Source organism: Sander lucioperca, chromosome 5 (assembly GCF_008315115.2).
Source record: "Sander lucioperca isolate FBNREF2018 chromosome 5, SLUC_FBN_1.2, whole genome shotgun sequence".
In the NCBI taxonomy this organism is placed as follows: domain Eukaryota; kingdom Metazoa; phylum Chordata; class Actinopteri; order Perciformes; family Percidae; genus Sander; species Sander lucioperca.
The window spans coordinates 34,406,468-34,418,800 of record NC_050177.1 but is presented as its reverse complement, the minus strand read 5'-3'; the positions used below and the strand labels follow the sequence as shown (position 1 = coordinate 34,418,800).

The 12,333-nt window shown below is 37.9% G+C and overlaps 1 protein-coding gene across 4 annotated transcripts in view; it reads left to right on the top strand.

The window, feature by feature from the left end:
* The window catches only part of brip1 (BRCA1 interacting protein C-terminal helicase 1), an 89,174-nt gene that overhangs the window by 56,623 nt on the left and 20,218 nt on the right, over positions 1 to 12,333 (top strand). The window lies entirely within an intron of this gene.

Here is a 12,333-nt window from a genome sequence, read left to right as displayed (position 1 = left end):
ATAAACATATGAGACAGGTGTGTATGAATGGACACGCAGCTATCTTTTCCAGCAACCACCCAGCTTCACTGTTTGATATCCACCTTTATTGACTGCTGTTCGCTCAAGGAGACCGGCACGTGTATTATCTTTTGTACACCTCAGAATATTTCTAGTTTGTGGGAAAGATAATGCACAATGTTGCCATAGGGTTTATTTAGGGACCCCAGGCAGTAAATGATTGATTGTCACATTTCTGCTGTACAGTATATGCCATGTTGTGTTGGTAAGATCCTGGCGGCAGGGCATGAAGTCACAATGGCGTGACTTCTTCAACAATGGAGCTCTGTGGCGCAGAGGAATAAGATACATCAGGTTTTGGATACACACACAAACTCAAGACTTGATAGTAGGATACATGCATTGTCGGTATTGGTCTTTTCAGGATTTGTTGAAAAGGCCAATACCGACAATGTATCCTGCTATCAAGAACAATATAGAATATCACAGACTTGTCTTTTAAAACAAGAAAAAGTCAGTAACTTATTCCCAGTTGTAGCTTGCGCTGGGATCGCCACCTCTTGGTCAATTAGTCGACAAATCGTCATTTTGGTGTTAGTTGACTTAGATTTCTTTAGTCAATTAGTCATTTTATTAAATCCTTTTTAATGCTGAATGACTCTTTTATTGAATAAACAGTATCAGCACATCTGTGGTAAAAATAAGATTTACAGTGATGCTTTTGCATAGTTATTTGTGGAGAAACTCAGTTTTGCAGTTTTGTGTGAAAAAAAATGTATTAAAGAAATTACCCAAGTCTAGCCAGTTACAGTAGTATACTGTACAGATATCCTGCAGTTTTATCAGGGTGGGTTTAGCAAAGAGACTGTTCTGTTTTTTCTTGTTGTTTGTCCCTCCCTCCTAAATTGGCTGTGCCAATCAATAACTACTCCCACCCCTCCATAATCCGATTTACAGTTGTAACAGAACAGAGGCATGGTACAAAGTGTCGCAGCTTCTAGGAATGCCTTCTTATGTTTTCTTATTGATTTGTAAATCCTTAAGCTGCTTTTCTTTTTCGCTTTACAGACAGAAGATGCCTCTGTGCTACATTGTTTTTATTGAAGGCATCTGGCCATGGTTCAGTCAGTATGAAAATGATTTGAAAGTTTTTGATTGAATAAATACAAGGTATATGCATTGTTTTTTGTTATGAAACACAAAACTTAAAACCAAAATGTATTACAGCAAAATTGTATTACAGTTTTAGAACAGTGTGTGAATCTGTGTGTATAGCTATATACAGAAAATTAAAAAAGACTTAGCTTCGTTGAACTATGACTACTACACTGATTTAATGATAAAATAACATAAATAATAACATTACTAATAATTAGTAAACATTATAAATCATTAACAGTATATTATTAACTAAAGTTTAATTAACCATTTATTAATGAGGGGTATAATAAAGTGTTACCTTCCTACACTTGTTATAAAATACCTTTTGCTTATTATTGAAGGTTATTGTTGATTTTTCTTTTCCTCTGTGCCTGTTAGTGTGTTCATTTAACTGTCACTACTCTAGTCACATTTAAATGTAATGTCTGCACCATAGACTGTAACAGTCTATGGTCTGCACCAATCAAAACTGTTAACAGTTGCCAGGTGTAGTAACTGTGTAGTCCATTTGCTTCAGATGATGTTTAAATGTCAATCACTGTTGGGATTATCACTGTGACCTGTCAGATTAAAAAGATTAACCCTGTTTGACTCGGGTTAGATTCAGGTTAAACTGTAACTTTCCAAACTCTATAGTACTTTCAAAGCTGAGTTATCTAGTTATCTTGGTACAGTGACTTGTACTTGGCTTCAAATGACTTGATCATTGTTTGATAAATCCATATTTTTAAATTAATCCTTAAACCAAGTGGCCCTCTGCTTATTTATTTTTTTAGTGGGATGTGCTGTCATTCAAAGTCAAACATGTTTTAATCTAAAAAAACTTAATTTGTTGTGAGACAGTTTCAATAGCGTTCAATTTACAGTAATTTGATGATCCTTTTAAATTGATAAGCTCAGTGGTTGACATGGAGAGAAGGATTGACAGATTATAGAGTGGCTACTGTCATATGTCACACTTTTTAGTCAAACTATCTTCCATGCAACAGGGAAAAGCATCTGTCACAAAAACATCCAAAAATATTCACAAACAAAATGTGAATTCATGTTTTAAGAAAACATGTCAAATAAGGAAGAAATGTCATTTTTATGCCATAAAAGTGCTCAGATTTAGTTACAAGTAGTTCACAATAAAGTATTTTACATTGGGGCTGCAGTGGTGTGACATGCTCCCTGTCTAAATCATCATTAGAAACTTAAGTCAGGTAAAGTATCTCACATCTTGCCATGGCTGACCTTAGTTCTGTTTATATTCTTCTTTATGCACATTTATCTTCTTTTTTTTGTTGCTGTGACAATAACTGTGCAAAATAGTTAATAGTTAAACATTGCTGTTTTAACCTTTTCATCATTGCACTACATTCAGATCTTGTGGAATATTTAGCTCTTTCAGTGTCAGATTTATACCCTGGAAATCCAGAGTTCTCACAAGAGCACAATTTGAATTTGCTCAGCAAGTCACTCTGGCAATGAGTAATAATGCTCATTACCCATGCCCTTGGAGCTGAGCTGCACCAATCACATCGGTGTATCTGATATAGGCGGGCCAAAGGCGAGCTAAACAGATGACAACAGTGCGGCGACGTCAAAGTCCGGAATCAGTCAGTAAACATTGGTCGTAGTGTTATCCAATTGCATTTTCAAATGCATGTTTGGTGCCGCCCCTCGAGTTGGGCCATTTTCATTACTCATAGCCAAACCCTTAATCTTTCGGATTTGGGTCTGGATTTCCAGGCTATCAGATTTATTGCCAAGCAAGTTTGCACTTGCAAGGAATTTGCTTTGGTGTATTAGGTGCGTACAGTAGACAATAAACAAATAAAAAAGTTAAATTAACAATAGAGCAAAGTACTGCTACAGTCAATAACAAATACAAAATAGATGCATTACAATAAAAAGTAAAAAGACACTATAACAAATATGTGCAATACAACTGTTTTAGACATGAAACGAAGGCCGTTTGATTTGTGCAGGGTTTGCAAAAAATATTGATCACGGGATGTGTAAAAGTTCACAGTATATATAATATGTGCAGTGGCCAGGGATATCCTGTTCTGCTTTGTCTTGCAATTTTAGATTTCAGTAAATACTCCCATCTGACATTACGTTCTACGATAATGGCCTTGTTTGTGAAATAGCCTTATGAAACATTTTGGCCATCTGGATCACAGTGTGAATCTGACTAAGCCGACCGGTCAAACGCACATCTCTGCCCCCCTCTGATGCTTTAGGACACACTTTGGTCCACCCTTCACTGTTTTCGTATGGTGCGTTTCAAGTTCCTTCTGTTCAGCTGTGAATTTGACAGACACCATATTGCATGTGAAGCTTTGGAGTCTGTCTGGGTGCAATCGCCACCCAATCTTTAGTCTGCGTGCAATAACGTAACAAACTCCAACGCTCTTGGCGTGGAGTATGGCGCACTCACAACAACTTTACATGCATCATCGATTACTGTCATTTTGACCTGTTAACCCCCCACTCATCCTTTATCACTTTGTCATCCGTGCCATAACATGTCACTTCTAATCCCCCTGACACCTGTTTTCAAGGATCATAATCGTATGAAGTTACTGCGGGAGACATTACATTTAATATTTCAGATAATAGGAGGGCACGCAGACACCATGTGTGTCTTAATATGCTTTGTTATAGCACAGATGAGATTGGAGGCTTGCAAGCTCTGATATAGTGACCTTTAATAAAAGGCAATCTTTATGCCCCAGTGAATATTAAAGGGGATTATTTTCATCTGAGTGATTTATTTGTAGCACAAAATGAATTCTGTTGAGCAGTTCCATTTGAACAGAAAATAAATAATTCCTCCTGTGATGTAAAATTTAAGTTTATAATTTTTATAAATAAGTGAACTTGATGCTTCACATCTGTCAATTGCTTATCTCCATATAAAAGCACTGAATATTTTTTATTATTTGGTTGTGTTACCATGTAAATCATTGCACATACTGTACATTTTAAGCAAAAATATCTACTGAATAGAATACAGTTTCTTTGTCCACAATCTTTTGTGGAAGTTTTACTCACCGTTCTCAAACTGACTCTAATCCGTTCTTTAAGACAGACGCAGGGCACAGAACAACTTCTTTTTTTGCATATTCGTTCATTTCGTGTCACGTTCCAACATTATCTTTATTAGGATATCAGTTAGAAATATTATATATATACAACGTAAAACTTAATATTATATATTGTCTCCCACTTATCCAAACCATTTCCTCCTCCCAAGAGTCCCTCTCCAAAAAAACAAAATAATTAAGTAAATAAATACAAATGCATTTATTTAAAACAACAAGCATTTATTTAAAAATATATATACATGTAAAAATACGAATTATATCTACACGATCTCCTTCCCTCTAAAGTTAATTCTCTGCCTCGGGTGCTAGCTAACAGGTTTGTTTTTTATGTTTTCTTGGTTTTCTTTGTAGATATTATATTTAACATGCATTTTAAATTTTTCTCTGCTATGATCCTTTGTGAATATCAGCTTTCCATAATTGAACAATAACAATTAAATTGCAAGGTCATCTTTTGTGCTGAATACCATCAGGTGTAAAATATATGAAAATTACTAGAGGCATTAAATTAATTGGACACACAGCATGTCCCATTACATAAAATGAATCATGCAAGTGATGTTTTGCAGAGATTTGTGATGAGATTAGAAAAATTATCTAAATACAAATGTTCATTTTGTTTGCTTCCCAATAGAAAAGGGATGTGTTCATGACAAAATTAATTACATATTATTTTAAATGAAAATAAACAGCTTTGGCGGTTGTGGTGCATTAGGTGAATAGCTATGATAAGGATTGCTTGACCGGATCATCTGGTAGTAGAGGGTCTTTAGCAATCTGTCTGCTGGAGCAGCTGTTAGAATTTGGCTTGAGCCATAGGTTTGGAGCTCCTTGGACAATAAACCCAGATTTGTTTCAGAGGGTCAGTGGAATTAGACACCTAATCTGCCTATGTGGTTTTATAAGTTGACTGATCTTGATATAGACATCCGTTGTTTGGGCTCATCTTAGTGTGCTTCCACCATAAGCTGGTTAATACTATAAGTGTGATTGTGGTAACCATTTGTCAGCTGAAAGGCTGATGTCTTTTTAGTCGTGCATTTTGTAGTATGGTCTCAGCAGGAGAGCATAAAGTACTGGCAATTAGCCATTTATGCAACCTAACCCTGTTTATGGTCGAACACTGACAGAGATAAGAAACTAATCCATTAAACTACTTAACTTCTTTGTGTAGTTTTATGTTGAAGTTTTTTAGTAGCTTTTGTCTAATTATACATCATTTTGTACATTCATGTGTCCAATCATATTTTAAAGTTGTTTGTTTATTTGAGAGAGTATGGAATATATGTATGAATCTGTGCTTCAGTGTATATAAATTGGTCAACAATTGCATTGGTTTCAATACTCTTGTGATGATTTTAATTTGTATAGCATAAGCATTACATAGGAAATAATTACTGTATCTAGCTTCATTTAGTTTCTTCCCTCATTGATTTTTGAGTACCTATGTCACTATCATTTTTTCAATCAATACAGTTGAACTTCTTTGATTGGGGATGTAATAAGATGTGTCGCTCTGCCACATAGACCAGTCAATAGCATTGATTGATCTGCGCTAGACAGAAGTAAGAGTTAACTTAGTCTAAGAGCATTAAGGGACTATTCGTTATTTATTTAAGGGGCCACCGGAGGAGTTTTGGGACCTTTAGCCAAAAAAGACATGACCCTCCAAAACAATTTGGAAAAAAGGCATGACCCTCCCCAACAATTCATCGATACCTTCTGTACTAGTTTGTGCTTGGCAAAGATATACAAATTCCCATTGTTTTTTTACAGCCATGACATACATGACTAAACCTCTGCATTGTCATCTGACGCATCACACTCCTCTGTTATGGTGTGGTGGCCATTTCAGTAGATTTAGTCACTAACATTGTTGTGAAAACACAATAAGCATGGGAACTAAATGCACACTTCCTGCATTACTGCATTACTTCAAATACTAACTAGTATTCACATGAACTAACTAGTATTCACATGAAATAAAACAATAAAATATTGAGACCAGTCAGCAAGGCACTCTGGGTAACATTCAACACACAAACTGGTTGCTTGTCACTAGGCTTCCTCCACTTCGCTGTTTAAACAACGTGGAATAAACAGACGTTTAAGTCCAAATCTACACAAAGCCCGCAATCAATTAGTAAGCTGACATCAAATGTGGCATTTAGGAAACCTTTATTGCAACGTTGGCACGGTAAGATGTCCAGACATAGTGCAACAGTAACTTTCGTTTTTTGCGTCCTGCTGCTCCCATCGTCAGCCAGGAAATACTTTTTTTTACTAAAGCAGTATATGAAATCTGATGTATTACCTACCACCATTTAGTTGTTTTGTGTTATTTAAGATATTTATAAAATATCTGGTCATGCCAGATATAATTAATTATTCCACTAATTTTTTAAACAATGCAATTACCCATTTCAGCCACCAGGGGCAGCCCCCCCTGCCCCCCAGCAAACTCTGCGTATGCGGTCAGACCCATCTGGTAGCGAAGGAGAGCCGAGATTAAGAGCTACATGGAAAAATGTGCACCAAACAAGCCACTTTGAAATGTTGCTGTTTCATGAATGCAAAAGTTGGGTGACCCCCCCCCTCTGGACTGAAAAATGTTGGATGATCCTCCCCTCAGCAAAGAATAAAAAGGCATGACCCTCCCCTATTTTCCTCCAGTGGTCCATTCCATAAATACTGAACGGTCCCTAATTTAGACCCTTTTTTAGCTTCAAAGCCGGCTTCATGGCTCTGGGGATGGCAATGTCAGTCAATCTTTCTCTCTGATGGTCGGTCAGTCCACCACTTTGGTCCAGACTGAAATATCTCAACAACTATTGGATGGATTGTTTTTTTGAGGACAGTTTTTTGCACTGCAAAAGACAGTGCTAACATGAAATTAAGATGCCTGTCCTTAGATTAAAGGATTCATAGGATTAGGACATGTGAGTACTTCACAAAAGGATCTTGAGGATCAGATGCTCATTTGTTTTAAAGATAAATTGTATACTGTATGTCAACCAGACAATCAATCTTCCTTATTAATGTGACATCTAAAACAAAACTCATACATTGTCTAAAAGACCGCGAGATCCTCACAATAAAATCATACCATCATGGACAGCTCTACAACCTGACAGCATGATTAGTAGGCCATTGCAGCAAACCTCGTTTCATTCCCTACCTGCTCTTAGTTGCCATATGTTTTACTGAGCTGCATACTGTAGGTTGCGTTACCTTAAATAATGGTGTCTCATAAATCTGTCCTGGGAAACATTTGTTTCTCATTTAGGAATTGCACTTGGGTTCGGTATGGGGAGATGACCTCTCTAGTTGAAGCAGTGCTCCATTAACCTGGTATGCTGCAAAAAAGAAAGTGAACTGTCTCTCCCTAGGATGTTCTGAATTATTAGCATGCAAAGGCTCTTTATAGTCTTTCTGTCTTCCTCTAGTCTTCTTCTTCGCAGACCTGTCTCATGAAGAAAGAAAAGAAGACAGTATTTTGAAAATACTTCACAGGCTTTTTCCACTTTCCATCAGATGGAAAATTACCAGATCCCTGAAGGTCTAGCTCGGCCATGAAGATGGCAACAATCCTAACAGATAGAATGTACTTCTAAGCTTTCAGCTCAGCCCAGGTTTAGCGGGGATTCAGACCGTAAACAGCCCTGCGTTAAACAACCGGGGCTGCATTGGTGGGAGCGTGTTGTTTAAGGTACCAGCAAGCCATTTAAAAAACGACCCATTTAGCCCAGTTGGAGTAACAGAATAATGTGTTTAAAGGACGGCAAAAAAACGCCACAATAATACTGGATTTTACAACTCTGGAAAGTTTTTACAACGGTATCTTCATTGGCCAACACTGCACCTTACCGGTTGATGTGGCGTTGCAGCTAAAATTGAGCCAGGTTCAAAATGTTTGGCAAATAGTTTTGAATATTCTGAGATAAGGTGTGAATGCAAGTTGCTGAAGGTACAGATAAATATTGGCAGAAGACGATGATGATGATGTCATGATTCTGTAGGTCAAGAAATAAGTTCAATACCAACATTTGGTGCCAATGCAGGAAGTACTGTGCCCTGTAGAGAGGCTTAAAGTAAGTGGTGGTCGGGGGGTTGGATAGGTGTCTAGTGTATCTGTCTGACTTTTATGCAGAAGACCAGAGTTGGCATTCTGTCACAGACCGACAAATACGGTTTGTTTTATTTAAATAACCACCATTTTTTTCTAACCTCGACCAAGTGTGTTAGGGTTCATTAATCATTCTTTATTTCCCATAACCATGATCTATTCTAACAGTACCGTACCTGACATATTAAATTGTTTAAAAAAATCAATGTAAACAATATTTGCATTGAACAGGGTTTTGTAGAATCATCCAATATCAACGTTCTGTCTGACAGTAGGGTTGCATTAGATTTTGATATAGCCACCTGCAGATGTGGGGAAACTCCCCCAGATACACTTTAGCACTCCTACATTTGGGAATCCTTCTGCAAATATTTCAACAGATCAAACATTTTACTTCTCACTCATCTCCCGCTAAATGCTCCGCTTTTCTCTCCTCAAAATGATGGATTGCCTTTCTTTTGACAATGTGAGGGTGAAAGGTGAGGTATTAAAAGCTGTCAGAAAGCTAAGTTGGAGTTGAGGACTTTCAGATATGCATGGTAATGTGTTGAGGAATGGGAGGAGTGAAAGCACTGTGCTGTTGGTGGTCCAGATCTGTGTAAATATTGGAAGTGTTGGGACATAGCGAGTCAAAACACAACACAGCTTTAAGAGGTTTGCTAATGAATGCCAAACCTCTAAAAAATGTAACGTGTGAGTTTTTCATGCTAATAGATGCCCCTGACAGATTTTGGGCTGGACAGAGCATTAGCCCTCTGTGGTTATATTTCTTAAAACATATTATATCCTCCCCGTTCCAATTGAATCACACCTAATCTCACCACACACAGTGATTTGAAGCATTGAGGAAAATCCCAACAGAGTAATGACAGGAAAGTTCTTTGTTCTGGCCTCTAAGTGGAATATGTCAGTGCTGACAGACAAGACAATTTACGAACAGAAGTTCCTAAAATCAAACAGGACACACTCAGTGTTTAATTCTGTGGCAACATACCCGAGAGCTTGTCCTGACTCATCACTCTTTCAAAGCCCGCTGGCACACCTCGCCGTGGGAATGACACTTCTCAAACCATCTCTGTTTGAACAAGTTGATTCCACTTTCTCTGTGCTCTATGTTGGGCATTCAGCAGCTTTTCTGATTTATAATGGAGTGCTGGCTGAATGCACAAGGTCAAACTTCAAAAAGGGTTAATAAGTGTTGAATACAAGTCCTAAGTGTGAGCACGAATGTGCCTACTCCTCCGTTTGAAGTATGAATTAATCCTGTTTTATTGTTGACAACCTGGCAGGTTCACATGGAGGTGTGGACAGATAGGCATCAATGCAACATGCTGCTGAGCTCTATGATTTTCCCCATCTATCTGACATGTACAGTATATTTGGGTGACGTGCTACTCATGCTCAACATAGTACTATCAACACGGTTATAGATTGAAATGATCCATTTCAATTAGTCATCATTATGGCCAAATTGTTGCTAGAATACGTCTGTACTCTGATAATGGTGAAATAATATAGAGGAAAGCTGAAACAAATGTACACCTCTATGTTTAACTACTCACATGTGACATCCTTTTTGTTTTGATTACACATTTAAATAAATGTATATTCAATTAGATCTGCAATATTAAGTGTATTAACAGAAAATTAATCAGCAAACATTTTAAGTACAGGCGCAAAAAAAATTGGCAACATCAAAGTCTGACTTACATGAGCAAATCAGTTTGTAAATAAGTAGGCCTAAAGGTGAGCTCACTTGAAATGGTGGTAAAAATGCAAAAACTGTGTAAAAAAAAAAAAAAGTAATTGCCTTTTTTTCTTTTGCAAATACATTTGACTAATCTGGGGATTTGCTCATAACCTGTCTGACTCTTCATGTTTCTTGCCCCATCTGACTTATTTTAGGTGATGATATATCATGTTCCCAGAACATCAACTTGACTTTTGTCCAAGTTGTGATAAACTGGAACTATCATTTAAATGGTGGAAGAATAACTGGAGAGTTTCAGCTGTATGTTGTTTGAGCTCCTGCAGCCTGACAAGAATAACATGCTGCCACGAACACTGAGTTCTTGTAAATTAAAGGTAAAATATGTATTATATATTCGCCACAAACATTGTAGAACATAATCCATTTTCAGAAATCAGTTTAACTCCACCACACACATTCATGCTATAAGGCATAGAGCTGGTGTTGCAGGTGTCCTGTAGAGACTCTCCCAGTGCTACCAGTCTAATAGTATTTCAGTCACGCATCAGTGTCCACAGCTCAATCTCAACACTCCCTGTTCGTGTCAGAAAACAAAGGCCACGGGCGTCCCCGCAATACATAGCCACTGGGGCAACCGGACAACACCTTTAAAGCAAACAAGCTTACCCGCTCTTTATAACTGCAGCATAATACTCAGCCTTTGTCCCTTCCAATCCTCCGCCCTGGTCCTCCTGCTCCATAGCAGGTGCCACTTGAAATTGCTTTTCTGATTCATTGTTTCTTCAATTCCAAAAGCCCATCTCTTTTTATATTTGCCCTCCCAGCTGACTTTGTAGGTGACTTTCTCTAAATGTACTCAACAAACCTACAGCCTTTTATTTTGTGTGGTGTAATGAAAGCATGGCTTACTAAGTGTGCATTTGTGTGTGTGTGTGTGTGTGTGTGTGTGTGTGTGTGTGTGTGTGTGTGTGTGTGTGTGTGTGTGTGTGCTTGTGTTTGTTTGTGCTGCTACTTTTATGAAAGGACACAGGATCTTACTGTTAAAAATGACACTGCTCTTTCTTTGCTCTTTTTTCTGACTTTGATGTGGGTGAGACACATTTTCAATGTTGAGCATGAAAATTCATTCCTGACCTTGACCATTTAGCAGCTAAGGAGCCAGATATTTTCCTCAGGAGTTGGTGGAGACCAAAAGGAGAGCGAATATTGAATTTGTATTTGACAGGTGTCCAGAAACACAACTCCAAATGAATGCTAATGTTTATCTGTATGTGGTGGATGTGTAATTAGCAAGGGCAGCTAGTTCGCTTGTAACTGGCAGTGGCTGACAGCTATAATGACTGCTATAGTGTGTGTTTTCATTCTCTGTACTGACAGTCTGCTCTGCACTGAAGGTTTCAGGTTTCTTTGCTGGCTTTTGCATATTAGACAGCGATTGGTTTACGAATTAGTGACGTACCTAATGAAGCTTGCCCGGGATATAATTGAATCTCAGATTTCAAGGAAGTGCAAAGACATCTTCTCCATCAGGAGAGGGATGTGAAAATGCAGAAAAAAGATGCTGGGTGCAGCGCTTTTTCTCTAGGCAGCCACATAGCCTCTCTTCTCATTGGGAACAATTTGGAAAAAGACGCTCAGAAAAAAAACGCTATGTGGACACTCAGCCTTATCCTGTTAAAGCTCCAGCATTAGGTTTACCTAACAGTTTAGTTCACAGATGTACAAGCGCAATGCTTTTAAAGTCATAAGTTAGGGACCGAGTAATATAGTTAGGGGCCAAAGGTCAGGTATTAGTAACCATGTTAATCTTAATTTCCTTGCCCAGCCTTGCTTTAAATCTCTTAATCTTTTCATGCTCATCCATAGTGATGAAAATAACTTCTATTGATTAGGTATTTATGGTGTATTTGTATGGTGAAAATAAGCTAGTTGGAGAACATACACACATGCTTGAAGAAATATGGGGGTGTTATCCCCCAAACCCATCACTTGACCCTTTGCTGCCCCCTTTGAGCATGAGCTTGGGGTCATGGGTTATATCATGTGTCAAGTGCATTGATTTAACCTTCATTAAATCTCTGTAACGGTCCTCAGGACCTGTTGTATAATCCAGATATGCCGGCCTCAAATAGCTTCTTGCCATAATTATTTCATTTACTGGACAGTTGAGGTGGCAATTTTGAGATGATTTTGGTCATCAGTTTACACATCATTACAGCCATGTATAAGTATTCACT